At 37.9% G+C, this 27,985-nt stretch overlaps 1 long non-coding RNA gene across 1 annotated transcript; it reads left to right on the plus strand.

The window, feature by feature from the left end:
* Nucleotides 1-27,985, plus strand: LOC144301619 (uncharacterized). Its single transcript, XR_013368377.1, has 2 exons — nt 1-222; nt 27,744-27,985. It is a non-coding gene; the product is annotated as an uncharacterized LOC144301619 (long non-coding RNA).

Here is a 27,985-nt window from a genome sequence, read left to right on the forward strand (position 1 = left end):
GAAAACAAATCTAATAATGCAGCTGAATCAAGAGGAAGCATCTATTTTGGGGGGTGTTGCTAAAATGAGGATGGGGAACCGGGCCAAACATCAGAATTCAGTTCTTGGAATCAGAGCGGCTGAGTGAACGCATTTGATCTCATCGGAGTCAGCAAGCAAAAAACAAATCTGTAATGAGTCTGGAAACTGCTGAAACTGCTTCTCTTTGCGATGACATAGCAGGTAAATCTTCCCCGGCTTGGAACCACTGTGAGGCCTGGTGGCAGCAGATTACAGCCTTTACTGCTGCTTCTATGCTCTTTAGAAAGAAGGAAATGGACCCCTTAAGGCTACATTTCTGGCAAGAGGCTGGTGTAGTGTCTCCCTCCCCTGTAGGAAGTCAAGATAGATAACCCTGGAAGCCCAAAGCGAGGACAGCCTTGTTTATCAAAAGGAGAGGTAATGGATAAAAATGTCTGCCTGGGCACTTTATGGCTTCAAAGTGAATAATATGTCCCTGCGTTCCAGCAGGTGTTCAGTGACTCCTGCATCTTTTAGTGTTAGTTTAAGAGGCAAGTAAGGGAACTTACGTAACTCCACACTGTTCATCAGCGAGCATTCCCTGGGCCTTTTCCTGAAATGTGAAAAACAGATCTGTTTTCAGATATTATTCAGCTGTGCAGGGAGGCCAACAGATGTATTCATTAACACCCCCACAGAGCATATTGTGATAGTCACAAGTGGAAAGTGCTCGAGCTGAGGTTACACAAATGTTTTCTGTTACGAAGCCTGCCTTGACAAGACCATGATTTTCAAGGAGATTCTCATTTTAGACCATTTCCTGTTGTCACACTGAATGTGCAAGGTGATTTTCCCAATTAAGACGAGAATAAGTTGTATTTTACCTTGTTTTAAAGAATAGCTGTTCTTGTGTGTGGTGCTTTTTCAATTTTTTTTGGTTGTTGTTTGGTTTTCTTTCCACCTGAAGTGGGAAACCTAATCTGTTTAAGATTCAGTTTTCCAGGGATGCCTGGGTGGCTCACTGGTTAAGCATCTGCCTTCAGTTCAGGTCCTGATCCCAGAGTCCTGGGATCAAGTCCTACATCAGGTCGCTTGTGTTTCTGCCTTTCTGTATCTCTCATGAATAAATAAATAAAATCTTTTAAAAGAAAGATTCAATTTTCCATATCAAGATACTGGTTGCACTCCAGTGAGGACAAAGACTTTTGCACAGTTGAAGGAAATTCATAAGAGATTCGTTGAGATTCATTGGTGCTAAAGCCAGAACTAAACACATCAAGTAAGAATTGCTTTTCCTGTTTTAAATCTATGAATCAGGGCAGCCCCGGTGGCTCAGTGGTTTAGCATTGCCTTCAGTCCAGGGCGGGATCCTGGAGACCCGGGATTGAGTCCCACCTCGGGCTTCCTGCATGGAGCCTGCTTCTCCCTCTGCTTGTGTCTCTGCCTCTCTCTATATATCTCTCATGAATAAATAAAATCTTTAAAAAAACCTATGAATCATTAATAATGATGAGCATGGACAATAACATGTATTTGGAACTCTGCTAGAGAAAATAAGGATTGTGTGGCCCTTCTTTGTCATCATCATTGGGACTTGATTGAAGTGTTTTTCCAGGTGAACTGAGGAGATCCCAGCCCTTGACTCAACTCTTTCCAAAGATGTCGCCGAAGGTTCTTGGTCTTGTCATAAGAATTCAAGGACTGACAGAGCACAGTAAACAAGTGACACAGTGGGAAAGTTTAATAAAGTGAAAGTACCCTCTTTAGATGTGAAAGTGGGCAAGCTTGAGAGATCAAGCGAGCTATATGCCCTGGGGTTTGGGTTTCTGTCTTCTATTAACAGTTGTTAACTGGGAGGTGAAAGAAATATTCATTACTTGGGGTGGGGATTTCTTGTAAGCAGAGTTTCCTGCCTTTCCTTCCTTATTTGGCAAGGGGTTTCCTGTCATGGCATCTGCCATCTTGGCCTCATCTGGTTTGATCGGCTCCTTGGGGAGTGCTGCCAGGACAGGCCTGTGACTTCCCCTTTGCTGGCCTCTGGGTAAACCCGTTAGAACCTAACTAACTGCCTCTAACAAGTGGACCTCGAATGGGATTCTTAGGAAAGCATAATTGGTTCTTAGAGTGTATTTCTGAAGTAATTTCACTGTAATGAGGAGGTGGAGAGAAAAATCCCCTAATGAGGATCAATAATAAATCACGAGGGCTAAATGGAGAATGGGAAAAAGACAAAGAGGAAATGATGATTTCTGTTCATAGAATAAAATCTATAAAGAAAAATGGTCCTTGTAAAGCAAATCCTGTCAAAATGAATCTTGTTTTTCAAGTTTGGATTTAGTATTAACAGTCAGACAGTTGCCACTTTGTCTGTTGGGACTGTATTGAAGCATTTTCTTAATCTAGAATTTCCCAGTGATCTTTCTGGGAATTTTTTCTATATCTCTAGATTTCAACAAATACCGATTAAATGTCTATGTTGTGCTAGGAGGTATAAAAGAAGCATTTGTGATCTTCTTGCAAGACAAACTGCACCATAATCAATTAAAACAAGATTCTTAAGATTTTGAGATTTCAAGGAAGGGTAAAATTACAAACACAATACCAACAATAATATCTTATTTTGCTGGAACTGCCTTAATAAAGTACCATAGATTGGGCAATGTAAACAGAAATTTATTTTCTTATAGTTTTGGTGGCTAGAAGTCCAAGATCAGGGTATCACTAGGGTTGGTTTCTTCTAAGGACTCTCTCTCCCTTATAGAAAATTAAAAAAAAAAAAAGCAGACTCTCTCTCCTCGGCTTACAAATGGCTGTCTTATCTGTGTCTTCACATGATCTTTCTTTTATGTGTATGTATGTCTGCCCTAATCTTCTCTTCAAAAGGACACCAGTCATATTTGAGTTAGGGTTCACGTTAATGACCTCACTTGAACTCAATTGCCTACTTAAAGGCCTCATTTCCAAATATGGTTATTTTGAGGTACTAGGGGCTAGGACTTCAACATATGAATTTGAAGAGGAGGGCACAATTCAGCCCACAGAAAACAATGAAAGCAATCCCACAAACCAATAATCCTATGTGGATGACACATGGTTTCAGACTTTTTATTTTGCCAAATCAGGAGTTCAAAACACCAACATATGATATTGTAGGGAAGGAAACATTTCCCTCTTCATTTCTAGGTTTTTGAATGACATAATCATTAAATTGACATAAGATAGCTTAACAGGGGAAAAAAAGTAATTTTCATACATGTGAGAGCCCCATAAAAATGTGAGTCTAAAGAAGTGATCAAAGCAGGAAGCTGATGTTCTTGTAGACAAAACAAAACAAAACAAAAAACAATAACAACAAAAAACAAACCCACAATAAATTTATGGAAAATTGTCAGCACAAAGGGGTTTGGGTTTGGAGTAGTAAATTAGTGAAAAAATAACAAAATTTGCTTACACAGACTTCTTGGTCATAAAGATAAGGCTTTCTACCCTTCTAGTACAGGGAGTGGACCTTTCACATGGGAAATTTATTTGTTGCTCTCAGGGGGACAAAGGAGGGTCAGAGTGTCCTTCCTAAACTGGCTATTTCTCAAGTAGCTTTAATTTGAAATAATCAATATGCCAAAGTGACATCTCTTGGGGTGGCATATTCTGCTCCCCTTCACTATTATCATAATTTATTAACAGTAAAATAGAATAAAGAATAAATCAAGGTGCCTGGATGGCTCAGTCAATTAAGCATCTGACTCTTGATTTCAGCTCAGGTTATGATCTCAAAATCATGAGATTGAGCCCCAAGTCAGGCTCCATGCTCAGTGGGGAGTCTGGTTCTCTCCTCCTCTCTCTGCTCCTCCTCACCACTCCCTCTCTAAAAAAAAATTTTTTTTTAAAAGTCAAGAAAAATAATTGTTAAATAAGTTCCTAATTAATGAAACAATAATTATTAAATAATAATCAAGGAATAAAGAAGTATCGTTTAAGTACATTCAACTTTATAAACATCTTATAAATTTTTCCTTACTTTTAGGACCAGTGAAATTTTGACATCTTTTTTAGTGACTGGTGCTGATATACCAAAAGAAAGAACAAAGTGATTGTAACATGGTGCTCTCGCTAAAATTTGGTATTTTCAAAACCTTAATCACATTGGTGGAAACTTTGCAGGAAGTGAAAATCTGAATATATCCTGAGGCCTCTATTTTGGGGGAAATCATCAGAAGGGATTATTATTTTATAATAATATATATTATTAAAATATATATATTTTAAGATTTTTAAAATTTTATTTATTTATTCATGAGAAACAGAGAGAGAGAGAGAGGTAGAGACACAGGCAGAGGGAGAAGCAGGCTCCATGTAGGGAGCCTGATGTGGGACTCAATCCCAGGACCCCAGGATCAGGCCCTGGGCTGAAGGCAGCACTAAACCGCTGAGCCACCTGGGCTGCCCTGGCTATGTGTATATTAAGCAGATATTTTAAACTGGAAAGGAATACCTAAAGATGTAGAAAGATCTGTGTAATATAATCAAAAGAGAGAGAGGGAGAGAATTAAGGCAGGGTGGCATCTGTAGACAGTGTATCCTATTTGTCTGTTTGAATTTAGTTACACATGCCTATGATTTGCTACTCAGTTTTGTGGACATGTATGTGTCTTATTGCTTCTATCATTTGAGAAATTGTTCACAAGTGATCAGGAGCTGAGATCTGATGTTGGTGGAAACCCTGGGAAGCCCCATCTTCATCTCACACAAAGAGGGAAGTAGATACCCCAGATGGAATCCAGCCCAGACGATGCTGTTGAACCACTGCTTGTGGAGCTGTTAAAACAGAATCATCATATCTGGAGAAATGTTCTGATGTTGTACTCATGTGTTCTGATGTAATTCCCTACAGAGGCCGTATGACAAATCTAACGCCCTGTATGCAAGGAATATTCTCAACATTAATTACCCAGGAAGAAGTGCATTCTAGAGGAAGAAATTAAAACTGATCATTCAGTGTCTGATTGACTTGAAATCTGAACTAATCTAGAGGAAGACTTAGGGAAGAAGTGGATGGAGTCTGGTTCTGTCATGTGGGTCTTCTGCTGGTAAGATGGGACACTAATGTCAGGAGACAAGCTCTAGGGTGCTCTAGTGGAGGGTAAGATACTCTATCTTCATACACGTTGGGCCAACACCTAATAAGGGTGACTTTCCTTTGATAGCTAAAATAAAATTGCTTCTCTATTGCATTGAAAATGACTTTCTGTAACCTCTGAACCTTGAATAAAGTCTTATTAAAGACTATAACTTGTCTCAATTGTGTTATGAGCAAACAAAGAGTTGGTTCTAGGCTTGCCCTACATGTGAAGGATTTGCAATCTTTAGACAAGACAATATACTGATCCTGATGTTATTTAAAGCTTTTTAGATTTTGTTCATCGTGGATTTTTTTTGCATCTATTAAAAAATATTGCATCAAAATATTGTTTACTTCAATTACTGGGTGCTTTTGGTGCTTCTGTAAAATTTGTATCATAGTATCAGCTCAGATTCTTTCAAGTCTTGAAATTCCAAGGTCTGTTTTACAATGAGACAGAGAGTTTTAAGTTTCCGAGTTCACAGAAAATGAAACAAGAGATGTAATAATAAAGTTTTACATCAGGGTAGGAGAAAGTTTAACAAAACATGTAAAAGTATTTCATGACTCCAAGAGCTGTCAGCATATACATCAAAACTTCCTCAGTAAAGGATACTCAACACTGGACATAGCAGAAAGAAGAGAGAGGAAAGAAAAAAACTATAGCCTTTCGGGTGGTGATAGCAGTCTAAATGGGAAAGTCACATTAACAAATCACTAGCAGCATGAAATCCTTGGCCTAAAATCATGCATTCTGATATGATGTGTTTATGCTTATTTTTGGATACGGTACTAGAGCAAATTGAAATTTTAACCTACACTTGGGAATAAATCATTACTATGGGAATATTATGTATGTCACATTCACAGCATCTTCTTCTTGGGTTTAGCATATAAAAATTAAAATTAAATATCCAAAGACCTTCTGGCTTCAGTTCCAACATGTAAAGAGTGTGCAATAAGAAGCAGCTGAACAAACTAAAAATCTATGACTTTTTTTGGAGCCATCAGAGAGTTGAAGTCACAGGGCAAACCTGCCACACTAAATGTGGAGACAAGTGAGTTCAGAGTCACAGCCAATACCTGCTCGAGTCTAACAGCACTTGGTGGAGCTGTATACCCCGGCAGGAAGACTTAACCAACAATTTTGATAAACTTCTGGAGGCTACATGTGAACTAGCTTGATTGTTAAAAACTCCTGGGACCCAGTCTAAAGGGGACTCCCACATTTTCCTATGTTTTTACCTCCAGAGTCCCATCAGGTTCTCAAGATGAAGAGCCAGGAAAGATCCCCTCTGACTCTGGTGGAGAGAAATAATAGTCCTTGTAAAACAAGCTCAGAGCATCCTTAACAAAGGAGAACTCCCCAATGGAATAGACTTTCCCAGAATATTTTCTCAACTGGGGAAGGGCATCTCTGGTGCTCTGACCACCTCCAGACTTCTCATTTAGGGATGGCAAGATAACAAATGTTTGTGAAGGTCAAAGCCCAGAGATCTACAGAAATGCTGGGATTTAATCAAAGGGTTAAAGAATGCTTCTCCTGCCCCACACCTTATCACCACACTGACAGTGCTTCCGTATCATCAGAGTGGACAGTTGTCACAATGTCTTTGATTCCTAGCATTTCCTTTTGATTCCTTTCTTAGAAAATAAAAAACTGCAGATGCAGACTATGGAGTAGTTCTTAAGGAGTCCCAGAATCATCAGGGAAGAGAAAAACAAGTACACAAGTGGTACCTGGGTAGATTAGTCAGATAAGCTTCAACTCCTGATTCTGGCTCAGGTCATGACTTCAGAGACCTGAGAGCCAGACCCATTCCTGAGCAGTCTGCTTGAGATTCTTTCCCTCTCCCTCTGCTACCCACCCCTCCCCACTCACTCACACACTCTCTCTCAAATAAATAAAAAAATCATTAGAACAAAAACAAAAATAAGGACACTAGAGGATTCTTAAGGCATTGGCACCCATGGTTACAGTAAACTTTAAACACAGCCCAACTTCTAATCAAAATAACATAGAAACACACTGTAAAGCCTTAAAACTTAGGTCTTATTACCTGACCCATCATGTCTGGCCTTCAACAGAAAAAATTCCAGACATGCTGAAAGGCAAAAGAAAAAAGAAAGAAAGAAAGAAAGAAAGAAAGAAAGAAAGAAAGAAAGATGAAGAAGCAAAGCCCCAAAGTCCCAAAAGATACCAAAAGACAACACAAGCATCAGAACAAGACTCAGATGAGGCACAAGGTTTGGAACCATCAGACACAGGATCATTCTAAGATTGCTATGGCAAGAGCTATAATGGGAAAGATAGACAACATGCAACAGCAGATCGGAAATGTAAGCAGAAAGATGGGAACCTGATGAAAGAATTAAAATTAGTTGCTAGAATTTAAAGCCCTATAACAGAAATGTGGAATGCTTTGGGTGAGTTTATTAGCAGACTGGATTTAACACAGAAAAGAATCAGTGAGTTTGATTTGTCAATAGAAACTTTCCAAACTAAAATATAAAAAGAAGAAAGAATGAATAAAATGGAACAGAACATCCAACTTGTGTGGAATAATTTCAAAAAGCATAACTTGCACGTAACTAGAATACCAGAAAGAGATAAAGAGAATGAAGGAGGAAAAATATTTGAAGTAATTATAGGTGGGGATTTTCCAAAATTAATGAGACATAAAACCACAGATCTAGGAAGGTCAGAGAACACCAACTAGATAACAACCAAAAAGTCTATACAGGGCAGCCCAGGTGGCTCAGCGGTTTGGCGCTGCCTTCGGCCTGGGGCCTGATCCTGGAGACTCGGGATCAAGTCCCACATCAGGCTCCCTGCATGGAGCCTGCTTCTCCCTCTGCCTGTGTCTCTGCCTCCTCTCTCTCTCTCTCTCTCTCTCTCTCTCTCTCTGTGTAACTATCATAAATAAATAAAAAAAATTAAAAAAAGAAGAAAACAACAATATAGACATATAGAAGATCAAGGATAAGAATTACAGTAGATATCTCATCAGAAAACATGAAGCAAGAAAAGAATAAAGTGAAATATTTAAAGCATAGAGAGGAAGGGCACTTGGGTGGCTCAGTCGGTTAAGTATCTGCCTTCGGCTCAGGACATGATCCCAGGATCCTGGCTCCTTGCTCAGTGGTGAGTTTGCTTTTCCCTCACCCTCTGCCTCTCCACCTTGGCTTGTGCTCTCTCTCTCTCTCTCTCTTTCTCTCTAATAAATAAGTAAAATATTTTAAAAAAAACATGGAGAGAAAAATACCCACCAATCTAGAATTCTAAATTCCATAAAAGTATTCTTTAAAAATGAAAGAGAAACAGACAGACAAAAAGTGGGAGACTCCATTGTCAGCAGACACGTCCTATAAGAAATTTTCAAGAAGTTCTTCAAAGAGAAGGAAGCTGATATAGATGTAGAAACTTAGATCTACATGAAAGAAAGGAAGACTGTTGGAGAAGAAATAAGTGAAAATTGAATATAATCTTTTATAAAAAGGAGGAATTGGGATACTCTGTTATAAAGTATCTGCACTATATGTGGTATAAGGCTATCTGAAGGTTGACTTTGATGAGTTAAAATATATATATTACAAACTCTAGAGGAACTAAAAATTAGAAGAATAGCTGATGTGCTAAGAGGGGATCCCTGAGTGGCTCAGCAGTTTAGCGCCTGCCTTTGGACCAGGGTGTGATCCTGGAGTCCCGTGTCCGGTTCCCTGCATGGAGCCTGCTTCTCCCTCTGCCTGTGTCTCTGCCTCTCTCTCCCTCTCTCTCTTTCTCTCTATCATGAATAAATAAATAAAATCTAAAAAAAAAAAAAAAGAAAGGAGCTAAAACAGAATCATATGAATACCCAATTAAGGCAAAGGAGTCAGAAAAAGGGAGGGAGAAAGAATAAAGGCAAGGAATAGAAAATAGGTTAAAAACATAGTAAACATTTATCCAAATTTATCAATAGTTACTTTAAATGAGAATGGTCTAAATATATGAATTAAAAGACAAAGATTGTCAAAATGGATTAAAAATCAAAAGTCAATTATAAGAAACCTACTTTAAATATAAAGCCTCAGTTCAAAAGCAAAAGGATAGAGAAAGGCATATCATGCTACCATTAATGTTTATTTTTTAATTTTATTTTTTTAAGATTTTATTTACTTATTCATGAGAGATACACAGAGAGAAGCAGAGACATAGGCAGAGGGAGAAGTGGGCTCCCCACAGGGAGTCTGATGCAGAACTTGACCTCAGGACCCCAGGACCACGCCCTGAGCCAAAGGCAGACACTCAACCACTGAGCCACCCAGGCGTCCCGGTACCATTAATTTTTAAAAAGATGGAAAAACTATATAAAATTCCAGACAAAATAGATACTGCAGGGTAAGGAAAAATTTCAGGGATAAAGAAGGGCACTGCATAAAAATAATGGTCCTCTTCAAGAAGACAAAATAATCTTTAACATGTATGCACCACGCCACAGTGTCAAAATACAAAAATGAATAGAACTTTAAGGAGAAATAGATAAATCCACTATTGTAGTGGAGACTTCAACACTCCTCTCTTTGAGTAATTGATAGTTCAAGCAGGCAGAAAATCAGTAAGGATGGAGTTTATTTGAACAGCATCATCAATCAACCGGATCTAATTGACAGCTACAGAATTCTTCATCCAAAACAGCAAAATACACATTCTTCTCAGGCTACCGTGAAGCATATACCAATACAGACCATGGAACAAACCTGAATAAATTTAAAAAAAAAATAGAAATCAGGGGCACCTGAATGATTCAGTTGGTTAAGCATCCAACTCTTGATTTCAGCTCAGGTTGTAATCTCAGGGTCCTGGGGTCAAGCCCTGTGTAGGGCTCCATCCTCAGTGGAGGATTCTCTCTCTCCCTCTTCCTCTCTCTCTCTTTTTCTCTTTCCAAAATAAATAAATAAATCTTTTAAAAAAACACACACCCAGAAATCAGGCAAAGAATGTTCTCAGATCATAACGGAATTAACCTAGAACCAGACAACAGAAAGACATCTAGAAAATCCCTAGGGTTTAGGATCAAACTGGCGCTCCTGGGCAACTCAGTCAGTTGAGCATCTGCCTTTGGCTCAGGTCATGATCCTGGGGTCCTGGGATCAAGTCCCACTGGCTCCCTTGCTCAGCGGGAAGTCTCCTTCTGCCACTCCCCCTGTTTGTGTTCTCTCTGTCTCTGTCAAATAAATAAATAAAATCTTAAAAATTATTTAAAAACACATTCCCAAATAACTCATGGATTAAAGAATTCTCAAGAGGTAGCAAAAATGTTTTGCACTAAATGAAAAAGGTAATACAACTTAGCCAAGTTCTTGGGATGTAGTGAAAAGCAGAGTTTCAAGGAAAATTTATAGCATTAAGTGTATATGTCAATGCACTTCTTAATGTCAATAATCTAAGCTCCCACTTTAGGAAACTAGAGAAAGAAGGGCAATTTAAGATGAAACCAAGCAGGAAAAAATAAAATAAAAATTTAGAGCAGTAATCGTTGAAATTGAATACAGGAAATCAATAGGGAAAATGGATGAAGCCATTTGAATGAAATGAATGACAAGCTGGGCTTTAGTAAGTAATACTGTATCACTTCGGTTCAAAAGCTGTGAAAAATTATACCACACTAATGTAAGATGCTAATAAGGAAAAATTCAGTATAGAGTATGTATACTTCTCTGAATTCTCTATATTGTTTTTTCAGTTTTTCTATAAATCCAAAATGATTATAAAAATAAAATGTATTTTTAAAAAATTACCTGGTTTGAGAAGGTGACCACATTACTAAGCAAGTCATAGAGCCTGCCTTAAAAAAAAAACAAAACTGTGAGAATAACACTAAAACCTGTATATTTGGGATAGCTCAGGTCAGACTTCGCCAGGGCTCAGGCAAGGCATATTTTGGGTTCCTTGATTATGAAATTATTTAAGATCTCTAAGCAGTAACATGCCATCTATTTCCTAATGGGGCAGGATATAAATAAACTTATAGCTTTTAAAAGATCATGTGTAAAAAGGGATACAAAAGCAAGGACAAAGAGGAAAGACAGAAAGGTTATCTCTGGAAATAGCATTTAAAAAGTGAAAGTTCAGCATGACCGGAGACTTGCAAAAACTGCTTAGGTTAACAAGAGCTGGCTTTTTTTTTTTTTTTTAAGTAGTTTTGAAAGAAAGGGAAAAAGGATCATGAATCACATAAAATCAGCTTTAGAAAAGATGAGGTATTATATTGTTGTATCTCCTCGTTTGGGCTTCTAGGAACAGGAACATCCCAATTAACAGAGTTTTTTACAAGCTAAAAAGGGCATTTTATTTTGATATCTAATTTGGAGGCAGATGGCAAGGGCTTGGTTCTCATCTATAACATTGATACCAACAGTATCTGATTCATGATGGGCTATTGTGGTGATTTTGAGTGAGGAATGTGTTGGGCATAAATGTGAGGGACAAATGCAAGTCTCATTGTGGGGAACTGTGTTAATACCTCTATATTTTGTCTTGGGACACTGGTAAGGGTTGAGAGCAAAATAGTTTGGCAGGTAATCTGGAAGGCACCACAAGTGTCCCCTGGGTTAGGGCAGAGGGCAGACCATGACTAATTCTTCCTATTTCATCTTCATCTTTGACTTACAATTTGGGGTGTATCTTTGAAATCCAGGGAGCTGGGTGTATGTCAGTCCTGGTTGCAGTGTGCTATGAGTTTTTTTATCATTGTCAGTGTTTGCACAGATGTTCCACACAGTTTAGCAGGGATTGCAGTAGGAGTTCCTCTCCAGGTGCCACTTTCAGTGTGAAGTTCATTTTTAAAGCTTCTCACAAGGACACCTTGCTATAGTTACAAAAGAGCTCCTAACACCCTAAAGTTTGTTAACCTGCTATGTTTCTTAATCTGCTAACAAATGTTGATAATGATGATAAGTGTCCCGCTCGTGATGCCAAGTCAGAAAACATTTGAACAGAGAACTAATAACCTATAGGAGTTCCAGTAGGTTACAGCTAGGGGGGCTTGAGAAGTGAGAAACCATTAAAGAGTTCAGGACACATAATTTCATGACCAGTATCCACCATCTAAAGCTAAGTTCCCTCAGATAGGACTTCTTTTCTGAGACAGGACCTAACAACCCATGTAATCTTTAGACCGTTTACTCTGCATGCCACTTGCTTTGAAACATATTTTCACAGTCATAATCCTCATATTTTCTTATTCTAATAGCTTCCCTGTCCTAGTTTCTGGATACATCACTAGTCAAAGAGCATTGACATCATGCAAGTGTTCAGGCCAGAGATCATCTTCTCTTTATAGGTAGGGAGATGGGCGGAAAACTCACAAGTCCCCAAGGTTACACAATGAATCAGTGGCCAAGGAGAGTCCAGTCCAGATCCACCTGGCTCCATAGTCAGTGCTTACTTTCCAACATACTTCCCAAAGCGCTGCTTTAGTTTGGCTTTCAGTACGAGAGGCTTATGAGTTTCACCATTTCTCTTAATGGTGAGCAACTTTATAGCATTCTTTGCACAATTAGCAATTCTCGAACTAAAAACAGAGATGTTAAAAGAAATCTATAAAGGCTGCCCTAAGAATGGAGTTTAGGATGTTCCTTTACCGAGCTCTCTTGGCCAGTATATGTGTTGTGTATGTAAATGTTTATGTGTATATTCAAACTCACATGCATGCACACAACATCCACAAAACTCCCTTTGAAAAAAGCACCAAAAAAAAAGAAAAGAAAAAAGCACCAATATTTCTTCCTAATAGGCAACACATAGAAACATAGAGTTTATTCCTTAGAAAAGAAAAAAACAAAAAAAAAAAAGAAAAAAGAAAAAAACCTCTTAAACTCATTATGGGAAATTAAAAGAGAAAATACCTTTTGATAATTGGGATCAATAGCCATGCAGTATTCTCCACTTCCATCTCTTGTTATTTGTATAGTAACTTGTTCAATAGAGTTACACACCATCACCATCGCTGATATGCTAATAAGCTAGCACTCAATATGATGAACTCCGCCTAAAAATTCCTCAAATATAAGGCTTTGAGGATGCACAAGTCATTTCTATTGTATTCATGCTTTAAAATTTAGACTCTTAACATTCCATTAAATTTACGGTAAGAAATGCATACTTCAAGAGGAGCTTCCATTCTGGCATGAGTTTTGTTGAAGAAAATGTCAGGGGCATCATACCCAGGGAGAATTAAAAACAGCATGAAACTAAAACTAAAAATATATTTTTGGAAAAAAATTATTCCCTGTGGCATAGATTTTTTTTTCCTCCCCATAACCAACTGCTATTTGGAAATTAGCTTCTCTTCCACTCTCTTAGCAACCCCAGAGGAATAAGATCATCTTTCCATCAAGGAACAGAACCAGGAAGGTAAAGTCACTCTTTGCATTCTGATATTCTATTTTTCTTCTGTTTTCTGTGCCTGCCATTACTAGTTTGGCAGTATTTTTTGCCCTTCGAGGTTTTAATTTTCCTCATTAATTGTTGCAATTTTCAAGAAAGAGAAAGGACTATGAGTCTGAATATAAATTTGGGAAAAGTCCCAGTTTTCAAAAAGAAAAGAAATCACAAGACACAACAAATGCTTAGTGGGCTGTTGCTTTATAGTCTTTAAAAATACTACCTATTAGCCACTGAAGACAGGGCTGTTACAAGCTCTTATCAGTGCACATAGTTACTATGCCTTGCAACATTTTTGAGAAGCCACAGTAAAATATTCTAAGCCTTAAAATCATATTTTTCTTTTTAAACCCTTTGAGCTGGAATTAATACAGAATCTCCATTCTAATGGGACATTCCTGCTGTTCCGAGCACAACAGCGGTGGGCAAAGTATAATACGGAAAAATAAAAGCACCTAGTTATATTCAAAAACAAAAAAAAAGATCAATATAGACTAGGAACCAACGAGAAGTGAGTGAGCAAGTCGAAGACCAGAACCAAGCTTCTGGAACGGGGCAGAGAGAACTGGGAGGTTGGCCCTGGAGGGTAAATTACTCCAGCAAAGACTGAGCCAGAGTTAGCTGGCTGTGAAAGCAAAGACAGGTGTGGATCTTCTGCCTCTGAAACAAAATTCGGAATTTCTGCTGTGCTCATTGCTTGCCAGGGGGGTTTCTGTGACTCTGCCGCCCTCAAGAGGAAGGGCATGAACTCGCAAGAGCTGCGCGAAGCAGGCCGCCTAGCGGCTCAGTGACTGAACTGCAGCACCTCCCGTGGTACCTCCCTGCAAGGGATGGATGGCTCTGCACCGGGTCCCAGGGAGTGGGTGTCAGCAACCGCCCAACCGGGGAGATTGAAAACAAAAACAGAAACAACCCCCAAAGAGACTACAAATCAAATACTCATAATGCATATAGAATTATAATGCCGAGAAAGACAACTGGCAAAATCACGAAGTAAACACAATTCAAAAGAATTAAAAATAATGGGAATATCTGAAAAGACTTTAAAACAAATATTTTAAGTTACTTAAAGAGAATATAAAAGGAAATATCTTCCTCAAAAAAAAGTAAATGGGAGAGAAAGTATTCTGAAACAAAATAGGCATAGATGAACCAAGAATGGATGGACATGAAATATAATGAACTATAAATATTAGAAATGAAAATTATTCTTAAGAGAAATGGAATAAACTATTGCACCTAATGGAAGGGAAAAGTTAGTTAATGGAAATATTCACCCAGAAATAGTGATTACATTGAAAAGCCTCCCTGTATTCCTGTTGGAAGGCACAGAGAAAGAAAATGAGGGGATAGTGGACAAATTATTCTTAAAGAGATTAGTAAAGGCTTTTCCATAATTGAATCCAAACATAAGTCTTTAAGTGAAAAGGATAGTTAGTCAAAGCGCTAAGGAAGAAAATAAAAATAAATACAAACAAGATGTATTACCGCAAAACTCCCTGGGAAAATTTAAAAGTTATCAGGCAGAAAGATTTCCACATGAATGATGACTATGGAAGTATCATCAGCAAAGATAGATGCATAGAGATGTATCTCAAATGTCCTAAAGGCAAACAATTATCCACCTAGACTTTTAAACTCAGAGAAAGATGGATATACTAAGACTAGAATTTACCACACACATTTTCTCAATTAAAAAAATAATAAAAATTATTAAAGAATGCATATCAGCAAGGAGAAAGCTGAACTCAGAGAAAAGGAACTGGGATACAAGAAATAACTGAAATATGGAAATAGATATAATATTCTAGTGAGAGTAGTACTGACTATAAAAAATAAACTTACACCTTTAAACAACAAGAAAATCAAAGATCAGAAAAAAAAAGAAATCAGAAAACCAATAACAAGGAGGATGAGCAGAAAATGAAAAAGCAAAGAAAGAAAATAAGAAAGTAGAAACAATTCCAGCTGTATCAGTAACAGCTCTCAAGGTAAACAGATTAAACGCACCTTTTAAAATGATTAAAATTATCATTGCACCAGAAATAATAAAATGCCTAGGAATAAACTTAACCAAGGAGGTGAAAGATCTGTACTCTGAAAACTATAAAACACTGGTGAAAGAAATTAAAGATAACACGAACAAATAGAAGAGAACAAATATTGTTAAAATATTCATACCACCCAAAACAATCTGCAGATTTAATGTAATCCTTATCAAAACATCAACAGCATTTTTCACAGAACTAGAATAAACAGTCCTAAAATTTATTTGAAACCACAAAGACCCCACACAGCCAAAGAAATCTTGAAAAAGGAAAAAAAAAAACTGGAGGCAACATACTTCCAGATTTCAGAATATGCTATAAAGCTAGTACGTATGGTACGTATGGTAATGGCACAAAGATAGACACCTTGATCAATGGAACAGAATAGAAAGCCCCAAAATGGACCTACAATTATATGGTCAATTCATCTTAGACGTAGGAGGCATGAATATCCAATGGGAAAAAGTTTCTTCAACAGATCGTGTTGGGAAAACTGGACAGGTATATGCAAAAAAATAAAACTAGACCACTTTCTTATACCAAACACAAAAATAAACTCAAAATGGATTAAGGACCTAAATGTGAGACCTGAAATGATAAAATTCCTAGAAGACAGCACAGGCAGTAACCCCTTTGACATCAGCTGCAACTACTTCTTGCTAGATATGTCTCCTGAGGCAAGGGAAACAAAAGCAAAAATAAACTATTGAGATTACATGAAGATAAAAAGCTTCTGCACAGTGAAGGAAACAATCAATAAAACTAAAAGACAACCTGTAGAATGGCATAATATATTTGCAAATGACATATCCAATAAAAAGTTAGTATCCAAAATACATAAAGAACAGATACAAGTCAATACCAACACCTTCGCCAAATAATCCAATTAAGAATGGCAGAAAGACATTTCTCTAAAGAAGACATACAGATGGCTACAGACTCATGAAAAGATGCTCAACATTAGTAATCATTAGGAAAATGCAAATCAAAACCACAATGAGATATCACCATATACCTGTCGGAATGGATAAAGTTAAAAAACCAAGAAATATGTTGGTGAGGATGTGGAGGAAAAGGAACCCTTGTGCACTGTCGGTGGGAATGCAAATTGGTGCAGCCACTTGGAAAATAATATGGAGGTTCCTCAAAAGATTAAAAATAGAATTACCATATGATCCAGTAATTGTCCTCCTGAGTATTTACCCAAAGAATATGAAAACCTTGTGACACCTTGGTGGCTCAGTGGTTATGCACCTGCTTCAGCTCAGGGCATGATCCTGGAGTCCCAGGATCAAGTCCCACATCAGGCTTCCTGCATGGAGCCTGCTTCTGCCTCTGCCTGTGTCTCTGCCTCTCTCTCTCTCTCTCTCTCTTTGTGTCCTCATGAATAAATAAATAAAATCTTTAAAAAATAATATGAAAACCTTAATTCAAAAGGATACATGGACCCCTACGTTTATTGCAGTATTTGCAAGAGCCAAATTATGGAATCAGCCCGTGTCCATCAATAGATGAATGGAAAAAGAAGATATGATATGTATATCAGTATATACATATATATGGGAATATTATTCAAGCATAAAAAGAATAAAATCTTGCCATTTGCAATGACATGGATGGAACTAGAGAGTATAATGCTAAGCAAAAGAAGTCAGAGAAAGACAAATACCATACGATTTCACTCATGTTGAGTTTAAGAAACAAAAAAAACAAATAACATAAAGAAAAATGAGATAAAGAAAAAACAGACTCTTAACCATAGAGAACAAACTGATGATTATCGGGGGGGAGATGGGTAGGGGGACGGGTGAAATAGACAAAGAGGATTCAGAGTACAATTATCATGATGGGCACTGAGTAATATATAGAAGTCTTGAATCACTATATTGTACACCTGAATTTAATTTAACATGGTATATTAATGATACTGGAATTAAAATTTTAAAAAGTAAAATGACTGAAAGTATCAAATTGGACGAAGAAACAAAATCTAGTTGTTCTTCCTTGCAAGAAGCATACTTTAGACATTTAAAATAAAGGGATGCATAGTTCTTCAAGATGTGAACATTGAAGGGAGCTGAAGTGTGCACAAAACTCCTTGTGCATTTTTTTGTGTTTTTGCAAATTTCTTGAGTATGTCATTATTACAAAATAAAGAAGTGTATTTAAAAAGAGGGCTCGGGAAAAGATATACCATTCAAGGAACCAAAAGAAAGGAGTGAAGAGTGCCTGGCTGGTTCAGTCAGTAGAGCACATGATTCTCAATCTCAGGGTTATGAGTTTGAGCCCCATGTTGGGCATAGAGATTACAGGAAAAGAAGAAGAAGAAGAAGAAGAAGAAGAAGAAGAAGAAGAAGAAGAAGAAGAAGAAGAAGAAGAAGAAGAAGAAGAAGAAGGAGAAGAAGAAAGGAGAAGAGGAGGAGGAGGAGGAGGAGGAAGAAGAGGAGGAGGAGGAGGAAAAGAGATGGACAAAACCACAACCATAGTAGTAGACTTTAATATATCTCAATCAGAATCCAATGAATTAGAGCAAAAATTAGTAAAGGATCAGAAGATTTACAAAACAGGGCACTTGGGTGGCTCAGTTGGTTAAGCATCTGCCTTTGGCTCAGGTCAAGATCCTGGGGTCGTGAGATGGAGCCCCTGCATCAGGCTCCCTGCTCAGTGGGGAGCCTGCTTCTCCCTCTCCCTCTGCCACTCCCTCTGCTTATATGCTCATTCTGTCATAAAAATAAATAAAATCTTAAAAAATTATTTACAAAATAATCTAGCTTTATCTAATAGATATTTAGAACTCTGCCTCCAACAAATAGATATTATATGGTGTTAAAGTACATTCACAAAAAAGTATATAGGACATTCAAAAATTAACCACACTCTAGATTACTAAGAAATTTCAGCAATTGTCAAAGATTCAATATTATACAGACCATGTGCTTTCACCATAATCCAATTAAATGGGAAGTCAGGAATAAAATCACTTTTGAAAATACCATATGGCTTCAGTCCTGAAAACTTACTCTAAAAGAATTCATGGAAGAGGATTATAAAATTGACTTAAAACTCAATACTAAAGTACGGTGTATCAAAACTTGTGGAATCCAAATATCCATATTTAGAAGTAAATTTATAACCTTAAATGCCTTCTTTTTTCTTTTAAAAGCAAGAAGTATTAAAAAGAAATGAATTAAGAAGTTATCTCAAGAGCTAGATAAACAAATAAGGTAAGTATAGGGACAGAAACAAAGGTAGGAATAGAAATGAATGAGATATAAAACAAGAAATAATGAAGTCAAAAAACTAGATCTGGATTAAATTACAAATAAAAATATTACAGATAAAAATTTTTATTTTTATTTTATTACAAATAAAAATATAAGGAATTCAGAAATCATAAGTGGGCATTCTGAGCAATTTTATATCATTAACTCTTGGAAAACTGCAACATTTATAATTATCTAGAAAATACGCATTAAAGTAACTCAAAAAATAGAAAAATTCAACAATTAATATGCATTTTAAATTCACTGATATTATCAAAACTTCACAAATATATATTTAAATGGTATCAAATATGAGTCTCGAAATCAAAGGTCACAATGGCAGATGCTGTGGTTGAAGGTAGTTATTTGAGACTCAGACATGTCATGCCTGGATACTTCTGTGTAGCTTGCTCCCCGGGAGAGAGGTAGAGCTAGTTCATTCAAAGATGGTTAATTATTTTCTAATTTATCTTAGGGAATCCAGCTTGTTATGAGTAACACTGAAACAGCTTTTTTTCCCCTAAATAATCTTTGCAGTATTGATTACCTTCCTTCCGAGAGACACTATGCTGCAGAATTTCTGGGTTAAAAGTCTAAAATTCTTCACCTCCAGTGGACTTACTGATGGAGAAAAGACCATCCTAGACACTGGCTGCCCACATGCAGTGGGGTAGTCACTCCAAAGTTACATGGAACCAGAACAGGTTGGCTCTCAGGACCGATCCCACCATCCTGCACCTCCTTATTCACTAAGCCACTGCCTGGAGAACAAACTTTTTCAATCAAGCTTTATGTCTAGGGAGACCACATAATTTATTGTCTGAACCTGGGCATATACTAAATTGCATGTCAGGATGACAGATAAAAACTAGGACCATCTTGGGAAAACTGGGGATGTATTGTCACCTAATCATGACCCACACTGTCCAGAACATCTCCCTCATAAATCTAACTTGATTCTCTACCCCCTCCTCATCCTCACCCATATCCATATTTTTCACTGTGCCTCCCAGGTCTGCGATCAGATGACCCTCATACATTTATTCTCTTTGATGAATGTTTCTTACACCTCCCGAATTCACCTGAAACCTGGTTCTCCCCGTGACTACTCTTCTTACTTCAAATTGCTCAAGTAGTGGCTATTTTTGCTTTTATACACCTTGTACCTGACTCAAAGTTTTCCTCTTTGCTTCCCATTGTCATTTCCAAAACAAATCTCTGCCTTTCTTGGAGGTGGGGGTGAGGGGTGTTGGGATTCCACCCACACCTTTGAGGTTGAGACTGCCTGACTTGAAAACTTCCTCCCTCTTTATCATCTTGTGACATCTGTCACTCCCCCTCGTGCCTTGGGCATCATCTCCTGGCTGTCCACCTTTGTATTTGCATCAATTCCTGTCACAATAACTGGCAACTTCAACCATCAGCATGACTGTTATATATTTCATAATATTATGCAGTTATTGTCGATAAAAATAGTGTGAATAAAATAGTAGTGAATATTTTTTTTAAGAATCCTTGTCTTTTACAGAGGCATTCTAATACATTCACAAATATAAAGATGGGGTGTATGGATTTTCTTGCAATGATAAAAGAAGAATGACCACGAGTTCCAATCAATGGAGAAACAAGATCCAGGCTAGCTCTTCTCAAAGTGAAATTTATGTGTAAATCATTGGGAGGTCTTATTAAAATGAGTGGCAAAGCAACCTCCAGGTTGGAAGAAAATATCTGCAAATCATATATCTGATAAGAAGTTAATATCCAGAATATATAAAGAACTCCTGGGATCCCTGGGTGGCGCAGCGGTTTGGCGCCTGCCTTTGGCCCAGGGCACGATCCCGGAGACCCGGAATCGAGTCCCACGTCGGGGTCCCGGTGCATGGAGCCTGCTTCTCACACTCTGCCTCTCTCTCTCTCTCTGTGACTATCATAAATAAATAAAAATTAAAAAAAAAAAGAACTCCTTCGACCTAGCAACAGCAAAGATAGCCTAATTTATTTATTTATTTTTTTATTGGTGTTCAATTTACTAACATACAGAATAACCCCCAGTGCCCGTCACCCATTCACTGCCACCCCCCGCCCTCCTCCCCTTCCAACACCCCTAGTTCGTTTCCCAGAGTTAGCAGTCTTTACGTTCTGTCTCCCTTTCTGATATTTCCCACACATTTCTTCCCCCTTCCCTTATATTCCCTTTCACTATTATTTATATTCCCCAAATGAATGAGAACATATAATGTTTGTCCTTCTCCGACTGGCTTACTTCACTCAGCATAATACCCTCCAGGTCCATCCACGTTGAAGCAAATGGTGGGTATTTGTCATTTCTAATGGCTGAGTAATATTCCATTGTATACATAAACCACATCTTCTTTATCCATTCATCTTTCATTGGACACCGAGGTTCCTTCCACAGTTTGGCTAAAAGATAGCCTAATTTAAAAATAGGCCAAGGACTTGAATAGACATAGGCCCCAAGAAGATACACAAATGGCCAAAAAAGCACATACAAAGAGGCTCAACATCACTAATCATTAGGAAAAGTGCACATCAAACTACAATCAAGTCTTTACCCAGCAGGAAAATCATTAAACAAAACAAAACAAAAAACAGAAAATGGGATGCCTGGGTGGCTCAGTGGTTGAGCATCTGCCTTTGGCTCCAGTCATGATCCCAGGGTCCTGGGATCAAGTCCCACATTGGGCTCCCTGAAGGGAGCCTGCTTCTCCCTCTGCCTATGTCTCTGCTTTTCTTTGTCTCTCATGAATAAATCAATAAAATCTTTAAAAAAAACCACAGAAAATAACAAGTATTGATGAAGATATGGAGAAATTGAAACTTTTGTGCACTCCTGGTGGGATTGTAAAATGGTGCAGCCACTGTGGAAAACACTATGGAGCTTCCTCAAAAAAATAAAAAATATTTTTACCATATGATCAGGCAATTCCATTTCTGAGTACATAGCCAAAAGAACTCAAATAAAGATCTCAAAGAGATATTCGTATATTCATGTTCTTAGCAGTAATATTTATAATAGCCAAAAAATTAGAAGCAACCCAAGTGTTCATCAACAGATGAATAGATAAAAACAAAATGTGGCATATGCATACAACAGAATATGATTCAGCCTTGAAAATGAAGAGCACATGGATGAAGCTAAGTGAAATAAGTCAGTCACAAAAAAACAAATACTGCATGATTCAATTTATATGAGTACCCAGAGTAGTCAAATTCAGAGACAGAGAGTAAAATGACTTGCCAGGGACTTGTGGAAGGGGAGAGAGGCATGGGGAGTTGTTTAATGGATAAAAAGTTTCAGTTTTGCACAGTGAAAAGAGTTCCGGAGATTAGTTGCACAACAATATGAATGTACTAACATTACTGAGCTGTATTTTGCCACAATTAAAAGTAAAGAAAAAAATGGAAAAATGGTATAACCACTTTAGAAAACAATTTGACACTTTCCTATAAAGTAAAACACATGCTTTGCATAAGACCCCAATTCCACTGCTACAGTTTTGCCCAAGAGAAATGAAAACATATCCTCAATATGACTTGTACATGAATGTTCACAGCTGCTTTTAATTAAGCCCCAAACTGGAAAAGGTCCAGGTCATCCATCAAGGAAATGGATCGACAAATTGAGATAGTCACCCAATGGAATACTTTTTAGCAATATAAAGGAGCAAACTATTGATGCACAACAAAGGATGACTTTTTAAAACATTACATTGAGTAAAAGAAGCCAGAACAAAAGAGTACTTACTATATTCCATTTACATGAATTTCTAGACCAGGCAAAACTACTCTAATGGTGGAAGCAGATTTGGTCAGGAGAGGGGGCACAGGAAATTGTCTGCAGAAGAACACAAGGAAACTATGTAGGGTGATGGCCATATTCTGTATCTTCATTGTGTCAGTGGCCATATCCACAGCTAGTACGGAAGGAAGCAAGTGATAGTCTTTATCAAGTAAGTGAAAGCCAGTTTTCCCAGATTCTGATAAAGGAAGGCCATGAGAGACAGACATTTTCTTCCATTTTCTTTTTCTAAATGCTTGGTTTTCTGGAAGAGTATCGATTTGTTCCCTGACATTTTCAGTTGGATGATTTGAAGAACTCCCACTGACTCGATTCACAAATGCAAGAACTGCAGGGTCTGTGCGTGGTATTCCTGGGTACTGTTTCCTGACATTTACCTTGCATCACGTAATGGTCCAACATGATCCTTGTATCTTGTTTTTTTCTTCTTCTTTGCTTTTTTTTTCTTGACATTCCATCAGCCCCGATCCTTGGATCCCTGACTCTGTCTTAATTCTTTTTTTTTTTTTTAAGAATCCTTTAGACTCCTTCTGAGTCTAGACTAACATGGCTCACCCCCAAGTCCCAATCTGTTGAAAATCCCCATTGCCTGGTGTAAAGGCCATCTTTCTGCATCTCAGAAAACATTTTAATTTATCCCTTCTGATTCCTCACCATGATCCATAGGGTGATTATGCCTGGTATTGTCTCTCTCCTCCTTCCTATGACTCCTCTTTCTGCCAGTGACTTTGTTAGAAAGATGAGGCACCAAATGTGACCTCCACAGTCACACGTGTTTAACCCTTTACTTCTTTGTATTTTTGTGGTTGCAGCTTTGCCAGCAACTTAGCCCTGAGGAGAGACCCCTTTTTCAGTGTTCATTCCTGGTGCCATAGTTGTCAGTGGGGGCCATTCCACATATAGACTATTCATTGTCATCAAGGTTTTCATCCCTTTTAAAAAATGTATCTTATTCCATACAGATATTTCAGAACTTTTACACAAGTTACTCTTCCACTTACCATTTATACTCATTATAACAACTGTACCAATTTGCCTGTCCCTTCAACAATATGTGAAAGGGAGTTTCACTGCACCCAACACTACTGTATATTTTTTCAGGCTACTATCATAAAATACCGTAGACATGGTGGTTTATAAACAACAGAAATTTATTTCTCCACTTCTAGAGGCTGGAAGTTCAAGATCAGAAATTAATGTCTTACAGTTCTAGAGGCAGGAAGTTCAAAAGCAGCGTAGCCCGGCTATGGTGAGAGCCCTCTCCTGGGTTTCAGACTGCTGACTTCTCATCTAATGAGAGCTTTCTCTCTGGGTCCCTTTTATATGGGTACTAATCCTCTTTGTGAGAACTCCACCGTCAGGGTCTATTTATCTCTCAAAAATCTCATTTCTAATACCATCATATTGGGGGCAAAGATTTCGACATATGAATTTTGGGTGGACACAAACATTCAGTCCGTTGCAAGCACTCAGAGAGGAAGTCACACACAGCAGTTAAAAGCCTGGGGGTGGGGCACCTGGGTGGCTCAGTCAGTTAGGAGGCCAACTCTTGATTTTGGCTCAGGTCATAATCTCAGGGTCCTGGGATTGAACCCCACCTCTAGCCCCATGATGGGCTCTGCACTCAGCGGGGAGTTTGCTTGAGGATTCTCTCTCTCCCTCTGTTCCCCCTACTCCTGTGCACAAACACGATCTATCTAAAATAAAGAAGTAAATCTTTTTTAATTTTTTTTAAAGAGCACGAGTAGGGAGCCAGACTATTGAGTTTAAAGTCACATGGACTCGGTTAAATTACTTACATTTCTGTGTTCAATCTCCTTGTCTATAAAATGGGAGTAATAATAGTCCCTACTAATGTTGAGGGACTTGCAAGAATTAAGTGACTGGCAGCTGTAAAACACACAGAATAGTGCTATATAATAGTGCTCAGCAAGTTCTACATACACATTAAATCTGAGCCAGTCAATAGGTGAAAATGGCTTCTGTTGTGAATGTCTTTGTTGATTAATAATGTTGAATATTCAGGTTTGGAGTCATTTTTTTCTTTTGTAAAGTGCTTGTTCAAGTCCCTTGCTGCATTGAAATGGTCCATTAATATTTTCTCATTGATATTAGAGCTCTTTATGAACAAAGCCTATTAAATGTTTCCATTATACTTTATTTTATTATTTGAAAACATCTTCTTAGCCTATTATTTGTCTTTAATTTATTTCTAGCATCTTATATGTTTTTTCTTTTACACCTAGAAAATTCTTTCCCATTATTATATCAGTTAATGTTTCTATTTTCTGTATTTTTTCTCCCCATCACCCCCAATCTGAAATATTTTGACAACTAATATAAAGTGTTTTGAGTTCTTTGGGGGAGAGTACCTGTCTCAAGAGTGTTCCTTATTCAGCTTGGGGGCTGTTGAATAAGTAACAATAATGTTTCTTAAAGGATAAGTTGAACTATACTTGTAAATCAAAGGATTTGACATCCAATCTCCTTAAAGAGAGGGGATACTACTCAAGAAATATCACGACTGTTTGAAAAGGAGGTACATTTGTAAAGCCACATATAGTGAATGTTAAAAGAGGCCTATTTCTTACAACTGAATAGAGTTTTATGTAGGCTTCTTTCAGGAAATCAACCTCCAGGAATCATTGCTCTTGGTACCTTTGCTTCGCTTGCTGTTTGTACAGCTAGGTTAAGTGGAGAGCATCTTGAGAAGCCTCTAATCTCTCTTTCAAATAGAAGCTTCCTTATTATTTATCATTCCTTGTTGCAGGCCAGAGCCTGGAGACGACCATGTGGTGCACCATTTCCTCTAGGATCTTGCCATGGGTTGTCTCTAGGATGTAATGAAGATCCAGAATGTTCTCGTGGGCAGGACTCAGACCTGCAGCGCCCTGACTTGAGCCCCCAGCAGCTGTCAGTGTAGTAAAAGCCATCATCTAAGAAGTCTGGAATGAGTTCATCTCTACTCAGGATCATTTGACTTCGGGAAAATAGACTGGAGCTAACCAAGATGGTTTTATATAAAAAATCACTTCTGTCCTAGAATTCTGCTTTCTGAAAGCTCTAAAAATAGCAAAAGCTAACGAATTATGTTTTTGTTGTGCTCTACTTTCCTTTAATTGGCTAAAAGATATTTTTGGCTTGACATGAGACTAGATCTTTGCAGCTGTATTCTTTAGTGCTGCTTCTTCTTGGTGTTTTCACTGTTCTTTGGGCCTTTGATAGGGAATTTTATTCTTTAAAGGTTTTTTTTTTTTTTTTTAATTTGCAAAAGAGAGCACAGGGGTTGGAACACAGAGGGAGAAGCAGATTCCCAGCTGAGTGTGAAGCTGGACACGGGGCTGGATCCCAGGACCCTGGATCATGATCTGAGCCTGAGGAAAATGCTTAACTGACTGAGCCACCCAGGTACCCTAAGGGATCCTATTCTTAAGCTACAGCTACCTGTCCTGACAGGTGTTCATTATGCCCAAGACTTCTTAGTTTAGGTGAATCTCAGGCAGAAACTCTGGCCTCTTCAAAGACAAAAGTAGAGTAAGAATAAGAAAAGCTATCTTGCCAGAGCCTTTTTGTCATAAAAGAATTTTCTGTTTTAATATGCATTGTTTGGTGACCTTGAAAGTAATTGAGTACAGAATTAGATTACTCAGAGGTTACCTTGGTTGCCAAATTAATGATCAGTTTGTTAAAGAAACACTTCCAAAGGCCTTGGTCTCAGTAATCTTAAAATTAAAAATATTTTTCTACTTATGAGTCTAGCAAATTATGATGATCACTCCTAAGTGGGTAGCACAGTGTTCTCACATTCACGTCCACCCAGAACCTCAGAATGTGACCTAACTTGGAAATAGGATCTTTGCAGATGAGATTTAGGTAAGGATAAAGATGACATTGCACTGTATTAAGTGACAGTGTCTATATAGAGACCAAAAAGAAGCAGAGAAGAAGGCCAGGTGAAGGTGGAGGTGAAGATTACACATATGCTGACACAAGTCAAGAAGAACCAAGAGCCAGAGAGGAGCCACACAAGGAAGGATTCTGTCCTAGAAACTTCAGAGGGAACGTGGCCCTGCTGACACCTTTATTTCAGGCTCTTAGCCTCCAGAACTGGGAGAGAATATATTTCAGTTGTTTTAAGCCACCTAGTTTGTGGTGATTTGTTACAGCAGCTTAGACACTTAGTATGGAGAGGTTTGATCCTTAGTTTCATTTTTACACATAAACTCCCTTAAGCAATTTAAACTGCAGTTTAAATAATTAATTACCTTTTTAAAACTTCAATGATCTGACAAATAATCTTTCCAAGGAACCTAAATCCTTTTATCTCTGATAAGTAAAATGTTTTAATGTAGTATGTCCTAAATCCTCTTAAAACTTCAATGTCATAAACTCAGTAAGAATTTTTCTCATTCCTTTCCACTAAAACAATGAGTTCAGATCAATTAAGATGTACATGTTTTAAGTTGGAATCACAAGACTGAACTGTTTCTGCAATAGACCCCATTCTTTTAAGTGTGCCAAGTTTGTAAGTACCATACACGATAGGTATTATTCTTCAGCACAGTACCAAGAAAATATTTAAACTGTGAGACTGATTCTCTTAAACATTTCTGGACTTAATTCTAAAATTTTCAAGAAAACAACTGGTTGGGGTGGCCTAACAAACAGAAATATTGGCTAGGATGCTGACTACATTGGGTTTTTTTTCAATCCCAATTACTAAGCCAAGATTTTCAGTTACTGTATCATGGTTTCCATATTTAGAGAAGGTGGTTGTCATTTTCCTTGTGTATTAGTCACAGTTCTCTCTCTCTCTCTAAATATATATTTATATATATATATCAATCACATGATTATGGAGGCTGAGAAGTCTCCCCAATCTGCCACCTGCAAGCTGGATATCCAGGAAATTCAGTGCTATAGTTAAGTTCAAGTCTGAAGGCCTAGATACTAGGGGAACTGATGGCGTAAGTCCCAGCCCAAGGGTGGAGAAGATCCATGTCTCAGTTCAAACAGTAAGACAGAAAAAGGTGAATTCTCCTTCCTCTGCATTTTGTCCTTTCAGGTCCTCGATGGATTAGATGATGCCCACCCACACTGGGGAGTGCCATCTGCTTCACTGAGTCCACAGATTCAAACGCTAATCTCATCTGGAAAAACCTCACAGTTAACACCCAGAAATCATGTTTAACCAAATATCTGGCCACCCCTGCTTCAGTCAAGTTGACACATAACGTTAACCATCAAATCTGAGTTTGCCTGATAGCATGACCTCTTTCTTTCATCTAATAAAAAATTGCAACCTAA

This window comes from Canis aureus, chromosome 30, assembly GCF_053574225.1.
Source record: "Canis aureus isolate CA01 chromosome 30, VMU_Caureus_v.1.0, whole genome shotgun sequence".
Lineage (NCBI taxonomy): Eukaryota > Metazoa > Chordata > Mammalia > Carnivora > Canidae > Canis > Canis aureus.